Consider the following 16,414-nt stretch of genomic DNA (forward strand, 5'->3'; position numbering starts at 1 on the left):
ATTATAATTTACAAAATAATATCCTTAGTTTTAAGAATTATAACAGTTATTTTTTATTTAATTATTTTTTATTTAGTGGATATCTCATTAATAAGAGATTTCACTATACAACCATATCAATAAAAAATTACTACAAGTGAAAAAGTGTGACCACAAAAGTAGAGATGTCAAGATATAACTGATGATTCGATATTTACTTGATATTGAAATTGAACCCGACTTGACTTGACTTCAAAATGAATTTAAAAAAATATAAAAAAAAATATAAATTAAAAAATCCAATTTTAAACCAACCCAAAACATCTAATTTTTAATTAATTCAATAATCTAAATAAACACTTCCACCACAAGGAATAAGAATATAAGAGTACTCTATTTCTAACATGAATATTTCCGTACATATATATTCAGATGTGTATATATATTTTGTGATAATAACAGTCAATTCATCAGTTACTACGCTACGTAAACAATTCAAAACGGGTCCCCGTGTCTACTCCTATAAAGAGGCATTCAGTATGTAGATATTTTTCTCGCTCTTCTTCTTCCGCTTGCCAAACCCCGTGGTAATGTTTCTCACTCTGTGCCTCACTCATGGTGACATTAATCTCTTTATCTCTCGTCTCATTTAAATCATGATTTTCGATGATAACATTTCGTTCTTTAACTCTCCTTTGCATTTCAATAATCATAGACTTTGAATTCCCTATAAATTTTGATTGTTTAGAAAATTATATTGTGTTTTGATTTCATTATCATATACTTAGAATTCCCCTAAATTTAGTTTTTATTTTTTGAATTTTAATTGTGATTTGATTTCAATTTTGTTTTTCAAAACGTGAATCGATTATCTAAGAAAACGATGTTGTTCATATGAATATCGTGATCCAAATTTTCATAGAATTTAAGATTGTTCAATCGGTTTTGTTGATTAACTTCAAATTTTCTTATTTTTTGCATATAATAATTGTTTTGAATTGTGCTACTAGCTTTTGGTGTTGATTCTTGAATGTTGGAAATTAATGAGATTTTGATGTGTTATGGTGAAAACAGGAAATTTTGTTGAGGAATTCTATCAATTGAATATTCAGACCTTCAATATTGGTAATGCAGCGTTCTAAAGATTTTGTTTGTAAATATCTGCTTCTTTTGACACTGTTGACCCTCTTTGTTCATTGTGATGAAGGTATATGAGAATAGTTTTGAGGAAAGCAACTTTTATCATAAATGGCTCTTTATTTGATATTTACAAGTAAGTACTTCATAATCTTTTCTATGCTTTACTATTTAGTCTGTTCTTCACTTTTTGTTCCGTATAGAATATAGATTAGTGAAATTTAACCTTTACATTGCTTTATCGTACTAATAAATTTGTTTTGGAATATTAAACTATGAAATATCTTTAAAGGTTTTCCATGTACTATGTGAATAATAATGAGATTGTTGTTGATACTATTATTTTTTAAGCAACTACAGTTTCTGATTTCATTGTTAAAAGAGTTCATGATGCTAAGTCCTAAACAAAAAAAAGGGCTTCTTAAATTGAATCATTCATTGAACTTCTCATTGCACTATAGGAAAGGTTTGAGAAAAAAAAATGTGATTGTTGACAGTATTGGATTGCACTTGTATGGTGATATGCTTGTTAGGATTTAGTGATAATTGCATAAAATATTGATATATTAAGCTTAATCTTGAGCCTATGTCAATGATTGATGCAAGTTTTTCTCTCTTGATTTACTATTTCGTGGTCTTATTTGAATGCTTACCAATCCCTTTTAAGTTATATTTTTTGCTTCCTTATTGTCCTGTTCTATATATTTTTAGAGTTGTGAAAATGCTCAATAGATTCATCCTTGTGGTCAACATTGATGCTATTGTAGGTTTTACTTTTATACCTATTAAAATTTGTTTTTGTTAATTTTGTTTGGAGTTGCTTGACTCTGAGCTAGAGTTAGTCTTTTTCGATTGATTTGTGAGTGATTGCTACTTTGTGGAAGGAAAGAAGGGCTTAATGATGAGATAGGTTATTTTGCGTGTGGGATAGTTACATACATCCTATCCCGTCTTTGTTAGCTAGTGTAAGACGTGGGCTATTGTGGCTAAAGACACTTCGATATAAGAGCTTTTCATGGGTTGTTAGAGCAATGTGTCTATTAGACTAAGGAAAGGGAAGGTGTCCATAATAGTGCTGCTCTCTATGTTTTAGTGTCATACTAAATCATTACAAGATAGGATGTTCGAAGGTGACCATCCTGGGTGCTTGTTGTTATCCTTTGTAGTATATACAAAATCTAGCGATAGTATATTGGTCCCTCAGAGATGTTAATAGTATATGTTCTTTTGTCAATGAATAAGACCAAGAGAGGATGGAGTAATCTATATAAGATTCTATTGTTACTGTGATCTATTTATTGAAGTACATTAGGTATCATAGGCACACATAGTTTGTAATGACAAATAAATGTCAAATGTTAAGCAATAATAGTTGGTGATATTGTCTTGCTTTGAAGTTTTCTTTAAATTTGTACTTGTACCAAGAATTGCTTCACTTCTATTTTAACCTCAATTTTCTTATTGGCTCAAACGTAATTTATTTTTTCAAATTTTTTCGGGGAAAATTAAGAATTATAAGATGCCGAAGGCATAGAAAAAAGGTACATTATGGTACAATAAATACCTCCCCTTTATAAAATGAGACTTTTTTGTTTTTGAAATATGCTTAATAAAATCCAACAAGAAATCACTTGATGAAATAAGAGTAGCTCATCATGGTATGTGAATTGGAGTTGGTAAGACAAGCATTATTATGAAATTGACATTGCAAAAGTTCATTGGGTTGCGTCCGTCAATACAGTGCATATATGAAATTTTTAAGTGCTTAGACTAAACATAATGAGCAACTTTAATATTGTGGAAAAGAGGGGAGTAATAATATAATCAACATAAAATAGTGCTAAGAAAATATCCCGCTTTATGGATTTGGGATAAATGTTTGGTCGACTTTCTCGATCATTTACAAATGTGTTAAATATGTCAAATGTGGAATGCATATACTATGTCTTGTGAAAGAAAACTCACGTGGACTATCAACTGAAACTGATTTATTGATTCATGTTAACACAATATTTTGGGATTGAGGCTTTGGGATTGTTGTTATATAATATTTTTCTCATTATTAAAGGATTTTTTCTACCATGATTATGATACCAGGCCACAACAATGACATACCTCAGTAATTGAAAAACTTGTTCCACAACCATTATTATGATTATGAATTTAATATCTAGAGACCTTAAAGGGTTTGGGAGGCATGTGGCGAATGCATTGGTATCTTTTTGAGGTCGGTTTTTCATGGGGATATGTGCATTGGAAGTAAGATTGCAATATTGTGTTCACTCATATAGGCTAAACTTGGAAGGACAACCTTTAAGGATCTCTCATAATACACCGACTTAGCATAACAATCAAAACATCTAAAAAAAATATTCATTATCCCTAATATGTGGATCCCCTAAATAAATGCTTTATGCTAATTTGTTTTCTTTCCAATGATTTGTGTTTTAACGAGTATAATTTGATGGGTTTGTGGAGCTAAGGCTTAAGGTGCTGGGCCAAGGTGTGACAATGGTCAAAATGTGACATGTTATTGTGTTGTTAAGATCATGATATTTTATAGAAAATAATGTTTTGCACAATTTAATGAGAAACGAAGTTAATCTATTAACCTACAAAATTGCCTATTTTAGATGATACATTTGGTTTTGAGTTTATTTTTTTAGATTCTAGGGTTGTGAAGAATTTTAGGGCACAAAGGTTTGTTGCACAATTACATTATTGGGGTATTATTTTTATTTTTGAAGAGAACTAGTATTTGATATTAGATTATTTAGGAGTGTGATATTTATTGTTGAGTAGCTGAAACGAATTGGAGTAGTGTCATAAATAAATTGGTTGCTATTGAAGTTGGGTCATGTCATTTTATTTATTATAATAGGTTAAAAATTTAAAAATAAGTACAAGTCAATTAAATTGTGATGACTAGAAAAGTAAACTTGCCAACTTAATGGGATGGAGGGAGGACAATTTCATAGTCAGACATCATAAATTATTACATTTGAGTAGTTGATTGTGACGAGTAGATTATTTTTCCTTAGTGTCTTGGGCAAACAATTAGGAGAACAAATAACTTTTAATGGTGAAGTATGTATTAAAATTCATTTAAAGATTTAAGGGTAACATCGAAATGAAGGAATCTAAGTATTGATGCCAAAAGTATAATTTGGAGATCATTTTAGAATTTATATTATTAATTCAGAAATTGTTACTTTGTAATTAAAATGTGTCACCCACATATCTCATTTTCCTTATCTGCTCCGAAAATCCTGTTAAAGTTTTATTTTCTCATTGTAGTCCAATTGTCTCATTTTATTTTTAGCTAAAAATTTCAACTTTTTTATTTATCAAAATAAAAAATATAAATGAACCCTAGAGCTCTTTTCTTGGCAAGTTTTTCAGAGATAAACCAAACGACTGTCTCCCTTACCTTATCATGGCGAAAAAATAAACCTATGTCACTAGGGCTTCTTCACCATGGTTTCTCCAAAAACGTAAGCCAATGATAAGGTCGTGTCATTAGGATGAGTTTGTTTGGGCGAATGAAGGTAAAGGGGTTTCTTTACATAGTGTGTTGATCTAAGACGTTAATCTAAATTAATGAAAGATTGTAATTCATTTTCTACACATAAAATTCATGCCAAATTGTTCCATAGTTAAGCAGCGTTGCATGCTCCTTTTTTGAATCATATCGTACATTGAGGTGGGGAATTCACAATACTTTAACACACTTATCACTTCTTTAAATTGTTCATTAGTTGGAATTAACTTCAATCATTAGGTCTTTGAATTGTTTGTTTGAAAAAGTGGAGGCCTTTCTTTTGAATGGGTTATGATGCATAATAATGCTTTAGATTTATCTCAACAATATTGATACTTTCCTAAAATTTTAAAATCTTGAAGAGGTTTAATGTTCCTATTTATTTCATTACAATACTAAGTTATATGCATGACTGATCCCATAGTAGAGATATTTGTTGGTATTTCTTTTATAACAACAATGAAATTAATATTTGGCTTAATCTTGAAATAAACTTTCACATTGGTACCATTTTATATTCCATCGGGTGGAGAATTTGAGGCATTTAGGGTCTAAGGAGATATGTTTTATTGATTCAAAAAGGAAAAAGGGGTACATGATTATCATCTAAATAAAAAAATTAGAATCAAGTTAAGAGCAATGATGCGATTGATGATAGTTAATGAACAAAAGGCTTGTGGTGAATGACAGTTTTAAATGAAAATATGTATTTAGCTTTTTTCTATTATCATTTAGGAGTAATTAAGGAAAACATCAAATTAAATAAAATGTTTTAATAATAGGAGAGATAAATACATGGATTTAAATGTGGCATGTAAATTGAATAGAAAGTGGCGATTGTCTAGATGAGAAAAACATGGAATAACGTGAGCAAGTTTACAAAAATTGCCTACCATAGTATCATACTCATATTCATTTCCCTATAAGAGTTCGAAGTGCATTATTGTGTAAAGAAGAAACTTACAACTATTCAATCTCGAATTACGTATTTGAACTACAGATTTGCCAAGTTATGTAATCCTTGGGGTATAGAATACCTTTATTCTTTCCACGTCTTTCCTCTATCACTTGTGTATAGTATCTGATGCTTTATAATTGCAAGTCTTTAAATAAAATTCCATCTTTACGGATACTTATTATACTTAAATGGTAGAAAGTCGAATTTCCTCTTACCCTTAATACTTTTTCCTTTAATTTTTCTCATTTTGGAACATCTTTATATTTTGTTCTTTTGTAAAGGTTCTTTTCAACATCTGCTCTCCATTAAACACATTATTTCATTTGTATATTAAGTTATTTTAGTCTTTTTATGGATTATTGGTCATCTTTTGTCTTTCTCACTTAGCTTGTAGTTTTCGTCCCAATTTTAGCCTTTCTCAAAATTATTGTTTTATAAATTCAATCATCCTTCATATAATGATGAGTTTGGCAAAATGAACCATTAAATGGCTCATGCTCAAAGAAGTGATGAAACTCATGTTGGTGTCACTAACCTCGCTTGTAGGCCTGAGAAAAGCTAACCCGACATACTAACCTGAACTAAATCCAACCCAATATAAGTGAGTGTGGGTTGAGATTTTTGACCCAAGTAATAAAATGGGTCGACTTGACCTTATCTGTTTATTAAATGGGTTTGGTTCACATTAAAATTTTAAAACCTGGATAAACAAGTCAATTTGAATTAAATCAAATAGTATAACCTAAATAGATTCATTTAATATGTTCCTATTTTTCAAAGTAAATGCAAAATAAACAACTCATAAACGAAAAGGTTATAACTAAGGCCTAAAAAATAAGATGTAATCAATATTAAAATTCCTAAAATGAAAACAAAATAACTTTAAATGGGTTAAATGGGTTGGGATATGCGGTTAGGGTTGTGATTTTCGACCCAATTAACTAAATAGGTTAGGTATGGGTCAAGAGGTTTCTGACTTGCTTATCAATGACCCAAACTCGAACCCGACCCAACTTGATTTGTTTGACTGGCCTACTCACTTGTAATGTCTTTCAAAATAAAACTAATTAGGAAAGGATCAACAATATGACAAAGTTTTATGTTGCTTGTTACTTAGCGACCGCCACCCTCCTCCTTTATCCGGGCTTGGGACCGGCAGTGAATTCCAAAATAATCACTGGCGGAGTTATTGTTGAAAGTTGAATAACCTCTTTTTAGTCCCGTTTCCCGCTAAATGTTAACTTTACTGTTCCTCTTTTGTTTATTTCCTTTTTACCTTTTAAGCTTAAGAATGCTATTCTTGATAACATACTGTTTGTTTCTAGCTAAGGGTCCAAAATACATGTTTTTCCCTTTATTGATGATGAATTAGAAAACATTTTTTTAAATGACACCTTTTACTTGTCTCTATTAATTTTTGTGAGTGTAGTTTTTTTTATACATGTATGGCATAAGTCTATTGCAACTGATTCACTGAGTGCAATTTTCTTATAAATATCCAAAGCTAAGCACCAAAACAATATTTTTCAAACATTATTGGAATTGGTTTACAGTACGCTATTGGCTAAACTTGGTGACTTTGAATTGTTATTTGTGCTTGTCGTCTTGTGATGGGATGTTAGAAATTGCTTTTATTTCTTTGAAATGAAAAGTATCTAAGGGTTTTCATTGGTAACATTTTCTCTTGTATCCATATGCCGATATTACCCCAAGTTTTCATTTTCTCTTTGAGCACATGTATCTGATGTTCAAAATTTGTTTGTGGGTGTTGACACTTCACTTTGGATCAACATAATGGGATTATTTTTAAAATTTCTGAATCGGATTGTGGACATTCAAATTTTCTTCGTAATTGATACTTCAATCCCACTCCATGTATAATAGTTCTACGTTATGGTTCATTTGAAAACTTAGGTGCTTTATGTGGTTAGGAAATGGGAACTATGCGTTTGCCTAGATAATGCTTTAATTTCCACTAGTCATAATTGTTTCTTAAAAATGGGTAGTTGTTGAAGTATAATAGGGAATGTACAATTATTTCTAGGAACTTTGTTGAATGTGGTTGAAAATGGGGCAAGCCTTTGGTAAATATACAAATATGAGTAAAGTTGAAATGTGTAATTTTGTGTACGGAGTTGGGAAGAGGGATTCTAGGGGCTACATTTACTAAGATGTTGGGTATAACAACCAATTTTGTGGGCTTTTTAATGTGTTCGCCTCATGTTTCATGTTGTGGGGGTGAGTATAGTGTTAGAGTAACTATGATTTAAGATAACTTTTGAATTTGTTTCTTCTAAACATTTCTATTTCACACATTCTTTGAAATAACTAATTTCAAAATTCTATACGTTTTTTTTTAACTATTTTGTGTTCGAAGTGTAGTAGAGATATATTTGTCCTTATGATTGATGATATTTTATAAATTGATAAATAACTCAAGAAGGAGAAGATGGAAATAACGTTAACCAAGAATTCTCTAGAAAGAATGTTATTTTGTTAATTAATTACAAGTTTGTTGTAGTGAGTGGTTAGTTTGTTATGGGAAGAGTTTGTTATTTCTTGCAGAGAAAGATATTCTTATTGTGTAGGCATAGGTGACATAGGTGAAGGCGTAGGTGACTATTTAAGGTTTAGAACACAAATACGATGTCTCTTATTAATTTTATTCCTCGTCAAGTCCTTAGAGAGGTTCAACTCGCTCATGTCATTAGCCTTTTTTATATCTTGCATTCCTTGTATTTATTTATTTATTTATTTATTTTATCTTGCCTTGTCTTCCTTTGCTATCCTTTGCATGTCTTTTTCGAGCCGAGGGACTCCTCAGCTGCATAATCTTTTATGGGTATGGTTTGTTGTCTTGTATCCTTTCCCATTTATAGTTTCTATGAGCGAGATACACTGGGTATGGTGTTGATGATGATGATGACGAAGATATTCTCTTTAATTTCTTTATAGATAATGAAGGGGAAGGAAGGAACAGAGCATCATGTTTGTTTTCAAAAAATGGTGTTCACATACTTCAAAATTTTAAGTCACACAAAGAGCTCGCTTATCTTACTTAGCAATACAATATAGGGGTGTTCATTAGCAGGTATCCGGCATTTTTGGTACCTGGAAAGCCGGGTACCCGGTTAGTCAGGACCTTTTTAAACGGCCCGTGTCCGTGCCCAATTTATCCGGGTACCTGGATTTCGGGTACTTGGATAAGTCGGGTCGGGACACCAGGTACCCGATTTTATTTGTGATGTAGTTATTTCTCTGCATTTATCCGCTTTGAATGGCTTCCAGCTCATAGTCAATGTTCTGACTTTGCCAAGAAAGATAATTCATAGTTCATACCAAGCTGTAGGTTTATATGGGATTTTCTAATTAAACAAGTGATAAAATAGTGGAATACAAAAATCTGGTGTGTATTGATGATCAGATTGGTTTATTAAACAAAATTTGGACACAGGAGAGTTTGATTATGAAAATTAATTATGACTCAATTTGATTGCCAATAATGATGAGCATATACATGAGTTTAGTACCCTAAAAACAAAATTGGTCTTTTGAAAAGCTGGTTATCGGGTACCCGCTAAGATTTATTTTCGGCCCATGACTCGATTCGTAATTTAGAATTTTTTTGAAAAAATTGACCCGCCATTTATGATGTGGGTCGGCGGGTCAACGGGTCTGGTCAAGCGGGTCGGGTTTTTTTTGAACAGCCCTAATACAATTTCCTTTACCATCATCTACGTTTTTTTATTGGAAGAGTTTGGTTCCTCTTTTTTAATTTTTAGTTTTAGTTTTTATGATGTCCTTTTTAGGAGTTTGGACCTTATGTTGTCTTTAGACAACCAATAGTGTCGACAAGTCTAAGTGAACTCGTAGGGTTTTGGGGTGAGTATTTGAGACATCTAGTTAGGTGAGACAATTGGGCCGTATGGTATTAGAATGTGTGTTCTGGGTTTTTTGGATATGGTGTTAGGGTGGGGTTCGAATGGTTTGGAGGTTGGTATCTTGTAAAACAAGGTTGGGGGGATGCAGTGGACAAATTGGTTGTGAAAAATAATGGTAAAGGTGGGGAGTTTAGGATTTGTATGGATTGAATGTTTGGATTTTCTAGGCTTTAGATCGTTGAGTTGTGCAAGGTTGTTGGAGTAGCATGGGTGTTAGCTTAATTTGGGTTGTGGGTTTTTGGTGTATGCCGGTTTGTTGGCTTAGCTAAATGATAGATTAGGGCTAGTTTCTGTAGACGTCCCGCACTCTACCAGGCCCTTGACATTTTTCAATAACTTCAATCTCCTCGAGTAGAAAATGCTACTAACTTGATTGCGAACGTAGGTGTAGTATAGATGAAAATTTTCTTCTTAAATTTAGTTTGATTTTCACATATTTTCTTTTTTCCAACTTACATTTGTGCTTGGGTTTCCTAAAACTTTTGTGTCGCTTCCTTTCATTTCTTTTCAAAGAACTGATTGACCAACTAAAATTGAGTTGAAATTGACTCACGTAATGCGTCAATGTAACTATTGTGTGTACGTTCCCATTCGTGTTTCTATGTTAAGAGATTGTTTCTTTGTTTGTATATGTTGGGAGAGGGTTTTCGGTTTAGATATTGCATTGATGAGCGATTTGTATTAAAGAATGAAGATGAAAGTAGAGTGGCTCAAAGCTCCCAAAGTGTGAACACTATTTTGTAAATGCAATCATAATCAGTGTCACATGATTCGCCCATCTCATCCAATTGGATAAGATCGTCAATTACCATAAATCACTACTCAAACCAGTGATTCAACCAGCCAAAATGTTGAAGACAAAATAATAAATTAGAGAGAAGAGAAGAGAAACAAAAAATAAGAAGAAATAGAAACTCACCATTGTAAGTGCCGCATTAAAATTTAAAAAAGAAAAGAAGAGAAGATAGAGATGAAAGAAGAAGAAGACTGGAAGAGTCGTTCTGGCTTCTAAACGTGCAATTCTATGTGATGGTTCTATGCTTTCAAAATGGGAGTGGGCAGTTTAACTTTATTATTTGTTTAAGGGGATTTAAAAGATATGGGTCATTGAAGTAGGCCTTGTTAAATGGACTTAATGGCCAATGAGTTATACTGATGGTTCTATGCATTCAAAATATTGTATCATATTCTTTGTTATTAGTATTTTCTTTATATTTTATGAACTATACTTATGGATTTATTTCATAATTATAAATCTGATTCTTATTACAAAAAATAAATAAAAAAAAATCTCTAAAGAACCATAAAAGGAAATCATGAACCTAAAAATCGAATCAAGCAACCTAATCAAATGAACTAATTCGTCACCTAACAAATCCCAATCAAATGAACTAATTCGTCACCTAACAAATTGCGAACTCGAATCCATACAACGAATCAATGTGATTTGTGAATCATGTGACATGTGACTGATCATGATTTTAGTTTTAAAACGTGCCTTGGCTAGGTGATGCAAAACCTAGTACAAGAGGCGTGCACCTTGGGATGCCTTGATGCACTTCACGCCTCATGCGCCCGGTGTGCCTTCTTGTTGGGCTAGATAATTAACTTATGCTTGTTTGTTTGAAAAAGAAATAAACTCGAAAACCAAATTTACTTGAATGTGAAGTTCAAGAAAACCGTTGCTTCTTTTTAGAAAAACAAAAATGTAGCAGGTTAATACGAAGTAAATAACTTGAGATTTTCATATCTTCATTATAATAGTTATGTTCTAAATTGGTGTTTACCATTACGATAATGAATTTGTTCAAGCATTTTGATAGTAATACATAAATGTCATGTTGTTTTACTTATTATCTATGTTTCACAATTGAATTTTAACCTTTTAAGCAAAAATGTGCCTCGCTTAAAAAAACTCGCGCCTTCACCTTACGCTTTGTGCCTAGAATCTAGGACCTTGTGCGCCTCGCGCTTTTTAATCCCTCTTAATATATATATATATATATATATATATATATATATATATATATATATATATATATATATATATATATGTATATATATATATATGTATATATATATATATATATGTATATATATATATATATATGTATATATATATATATATGTATATATATATATATATATATATATATATATATATATATATACATACGCAAATTATGAGTATATCTTCCTTTGCATGTGTTGAGTGTTACTCGATAATCAACTCATAAGGTGTTTAAATGGTGGTGCTAGTGTGTGGTGTTGAGCAAGGAACCTTGGTTTTGGGCATGGAGTAATGTAGGAGGATGTGAGGAAGCAAGGAAAGTTGTGTATCATGTGAATGATATTGTTTCTTGTGTGCTCAAACGAGTTGGAGAGTGCTCAAATGAGCATTTTGCTCCAGCCTTGCCTCGAGGTTATTTGCTCAAATGAGCGATCTATTCTGCTCGAACGAGAAATAGCACGGTTGCGCGAGACTGAAATTACAAGTTTTGAAAATATGTTGGGATATAAATACCACATCATTTCAATACAAATAAGAAAGGAACAAAGACACTCTTGGTCAACTAAGAAAGGAATAGAGACACTCTTGGTCAATGAAATTACAAACTTTTGCTTGTGGGAAACTAACTGCAAATGAATTAGCTTCTTAACCTTAACAGACTTGTATTAGAGTGGGATTAATATTATCATGTGGGTTCACAGCTTGTATTTGTGGTTTATTGAAAATCTAGGGTTTTATTGGGTTTATTGAAGTTTCTTGAAATTTATGAAATTGGATGAAATTCTTTGGTCATTTTTATATCAAAGTTTGATATTGAGAAGTTTGATAGAAATGTCAAATTTTGGTTTGGAAATTGAAGATGAAGGCTATTCTAGTCCAAAATGGCTTGGAGAAAGCCATGCTTTTGGAAAGCTCTGGAGACCAAATAAGGAATTCAATGAGATAGACATGACAACACTCACTTTACTACAATTAAGTGTTTTAGATGTGGTATTGAGGGAAGTTGTAAAGAAGGAGATAAGGGCTATGGTTGAAGTTGAAATTGCACTACATGACAAAATCAATCAACAATCGATTGTTGTAGAAGAGAAATCTTCATGACCTCAAACTTGAGGAAAATAAATCCATCTTGAAGAGTTTATTTCATTGTTATAAACTTGGATAATATTTATGTTCCTCTTGATAATAAGGATTTAGCCATTAAATTGTTGTGTTCTTTGCCTTTTGAAGCATTTTAGAGAGACGGTCTTGTATGATAAGGATGAGATAACTCTTGAGGAAGTCAAGGGGGCCTTGTTACAAAGGGAGTTGATTGATAATTAATTGACTAGAAGTGACGATAGCTCACAAGTTGGTAAGGGTCTTGTAGCAAGGGGTAGGCCTAAGAAGGTTAGCTTTAGTGGAGTCAAAGATGGGAATTCCAAACCTAGGTTCATTATTAGGAATAGAAACATTGTTTATCATCGTTCCAAAAGCAAGGTTACATTAGGAAGTTTTGCCTGATAAGAGGCAATACAAGGGTAAGGAGATTGCTAACACTTATTATGGAGATTCTACGACGTTTTCTCATAACGATAGTGATAATGACTTATCCAATTTTCCCTGAGGTCGAGTCAAGTGAAAGTTCCGATGAATAATGGATTCTTAATTCAGGTTGCTCTTAAAATCTCACCTAATAGGAACCAATTTTCTGTTTGTGATTGTGTTCAAGGTTGAGTTATTGGGTAACTGATTACTATGCAACTTGCAACGTCGTGAGAAATGGCTTGGTTAAGATCAAGATGTTTGATGACATGGTTTACTCTATCAAATGTTCATCATGTTCCGGATACGAAGAAGAGCTTGATATCATTAGGTGAATTTGTTAGTGATATTAGAAGATGCATTCTTGATAAGGATGGATAAAAAGTCGTTTTGGGGCCTCTAATGGTTAAGAAGAGCAAGGAGTGTTATTATATCCAAGGAATTAAAGTATTCTTGCTCAATGAGTTCATAGAAAAGATGAAGATCCATTTTCCTTATGATTTATGAATCAAGCACATGAAGAGTATGCACGGTAAATGATGGCCATGTTGGTTATGGATTATAGGAATAGTTTAGATGGAGGGTAAGATCGTAAGAGGGTGAAGCCTCAAGGAGCTAAAGAACACGACAAGACAACATTAAAGAACTTATGGCTTCAGCGAATTTTTAACAGAAGTCAACATTAACATGATGCTAAAGAATTGACGACTCGACGCAGATGAGTAGCTGCAACAATAAGTAGAGTGAGAAAAAGAGCGACAACACTGTTAGGGATTTTTCAAGTAAGAATTATTAGAGCGTGATTATTCGTCACATAGTCTCACCATGGCCCATTCGTGTGGTCACGGGACACCTATGGGCTCAGGCCCACAAACCCACGGGTCAAGAGCATTGACTTGCTCATACACTAGATGAGGTTTATTGATTCCCAAAATCATATGGTAATAGGAGAATTAGCTCGTCCAATATATATGCAAGTCAACTACCCACTATTTTATCGATGTGGGATCTTGTCTCACATGTGAAATATTTCCAACAAGAATTTGAAGATATCTCTACGACTCGTAGTGTAGCAAATTAGCAATGAGAGCTTTTCCTTTGTGATTTTTATTTCCTTTGTGTTAGTTTTAGCTACCAATTACTAGTGTTGTTTTTGAATTCTAATAATTTTTAGAGTTAAGAGCTTGATTGGAGCAAGTAGTTTGAGTTATTCTAGAATTACATTTCAATGTATGTGGACGTAGCCTTTCTACATGATTCCTGTACTGCATGAGTTGGATAACATAGATAGAATCAATGTAACTCTAGAAATTACAATTGACGAAAGTTGTTATGCAGTGTTCGGGAATAAGTATTTCATTTCAAAATATGGATTTCAATCATGAAATCATAAATGAAGAATTTGAGAATGACAAGGTTTGGGTAGTCATTCTTTAATTCTCAACTTTAACTACTTTAAAATCAATGGTGGAATTTGATCCAAATCCAAAATTGAAATTTTTTGATTTGCCAAACAAAAAATTTGAGCCAATTCCAAATTTTCAAATGAAATCATCGTTCCCAAACATGGCATTAGTAAATTCATGGGTTTTGTGAGAAGCAAATACATACCCTAAAAATTGAGAAAAATTCTTTTTTTTTTTTTTTCATAACCTGATGAAAGGATGAAAGATTCCTAGCTCATTCGATCTTTTGAGAGAAGGGTAGTTGTAATGATCTAAGCTAACCAATTAAGTAGGTGTAAACAAACTAGAGGAGCTTAGGAGCTTTTGTTATCTTGGTATTGACGCAAATTTACAAATTCACATATTTACTGTTTGTTTTTGATTAATTCGGAATTTTCCTTACAAATTATGGATTAGCCTAAGCAGACGGGTGCATTAAGCTAGTCTGCTTAATTACTACAGTGGCCAAGAAGATCTAAGAGTTATTCTAAATACTGAAAATGTGTTTCCGCTTTTTATGGATTTAGGAACCAATTGTACTACTTGCCACTTTATACTTTGATTATTCAATATTTTGACACATCTGCTGAGATCAATTTAGTGTGCATAATCAGAGGCTTTGAAATCAACTGAAAAGTATGAAAGCAAAATAGAAAAAATTAGAAAAGAAAATAAAGGGTGAAAGTGGAACTGTGTAAAAGTAAGTGCGTCTATCCTGCTTGGTTCAACTTAATGGAAAGTTGTACATACATTACTTTACTTCAACAGTCTTCAAAATGTAGACTATTCTAAATCGTTGTTCTCTTTGTCAATATTCTAGATACAAAGCGTAATATAGCCACAATCTTACCTGTTATGCTAAGAGCGGCTTTGTTCCTATTTATCTTTATTTACTTCAGAATCAAATCATCTCAGTCCTCATTACTCGCAGGTGTGCAGATTCGTCAAGTGTGGACCATATACCTGAAATCCAAGCTGATATTAGTGTTGGATATTCGAATTATAAAATGTTTATACCAATGCTATACAAATAAAGATCCTGCAACCAAAGTTAATGACATATTACTACCTAGATGCTGTGAATTTGTGACTTATTTAAGAGCATGCTATGTGGAAAATTTAGTTCTTCATGGTAAATGTATTTTTTACCATTCAAGTGTATAGCTCAATGGGTTGTCGTCAATATTCCTTTGGCTCCTGGTGAAACATAGTCCATGGAATTTAGTGTATGCAGCAATTAACATTTAAATCTTGTATTCCTGTTGAACTGCCTGAATTATTGATTCACCTTAGACTATAAAAATTGAGATCCAACTTGGACTTATCTTGATGCATAAGCTTAATTTTTTTTCCTGCATATGCTTTTTGTGTTTCCTGTTCCTTTTCTTACCCTATTTTTACTAATTGTGTGGTCATCTATGCCGTGTCCTATAGGCGTGTATGTACACCGGCACTCATTTGTGCTTGTATCTGTATTATGATTTTCGAAATTTCCATGACAGGGAATATAACTTTTATCCTTAATTCTTTTCAGAGTTGGTTATGTCTCTGTGCTGCTCCGTGTTTGTGTGCAACTACATTCTTGATGCTGAGACAACGAAGCTTGTGTTTTGAGAGTACCTGTATTCAGAATGCTAAATGAAGGTTTTACACAAGAGGATTTTTGTTGTGGCAAGTTTCGTGCATGAAGAGATCAGGAGGTGGTATTAAGTACTTCAAACATGGAACAACATTATCTTCTTTGTTTCTTTTTATTACATGATTCAGTTCTACATATCTTTGTTACTTTTGTCTTGTCTTAGCTTGATATAACACATGCAAACTTCTCTTTCTTCAAGACAAAGCAATTGTATTAAACATTGTTTGAGGATCTATGCC

At 32.4% G+C, this 16,414-nt stretch overlaps 1 protein-coding gene across 20 annotated transcripts in view; it reads left to right on the plus strand.

Annotated features, from left to right (window-relative positions):
* Nucleotides 1–432: 432 nt before the first annotated feature.
* LOC130811564 (uncharacterized) overlaps nt 433–16,414 on the plus strand; it is a 49,503-nt gene continuing 33,521 nt past the window's right edge. For 6 of the 20 annotated variants that reach the window (XM_057677895.1, XM_057677898.1, XM_057677894.1 and 3 more), the window contains exons 1-4: nt 452–566; nt 1,054–1,104; nt 1,187–1,252; nt 16,071–16,236. The gene's annotated coding sequence lies outside the window, so the exon portion shown is untranslated. Of the gene's footprint in view, nt 567–1,053; nt 1,105–1,186; nt 1,253–16,070; nt 16,237–16,414 lie in introns of all 20 variants that reach the window. The other 14 variants (XR_009041193.1, XR_009041194.1, XR_009041196.1 and 11 more) reach the window with 6 other exon arrangements.

The sequence above is a fragment of the Amaranthus tricolor genome, chromosome 4, assembly GCF_026212465.1.
Source record: "Amaranthus tricolor cultivar Red isolate AtriRed21 chromosome 4, ASM2621246v1, whole genome shotgun sequence".
NCBI lineage: Eukaryota > Viridiplantae > Streptophyta > Magnoliopsida > Caryophyllales > Amaranthaceae > Amaranthus > Amaranthus tricolor.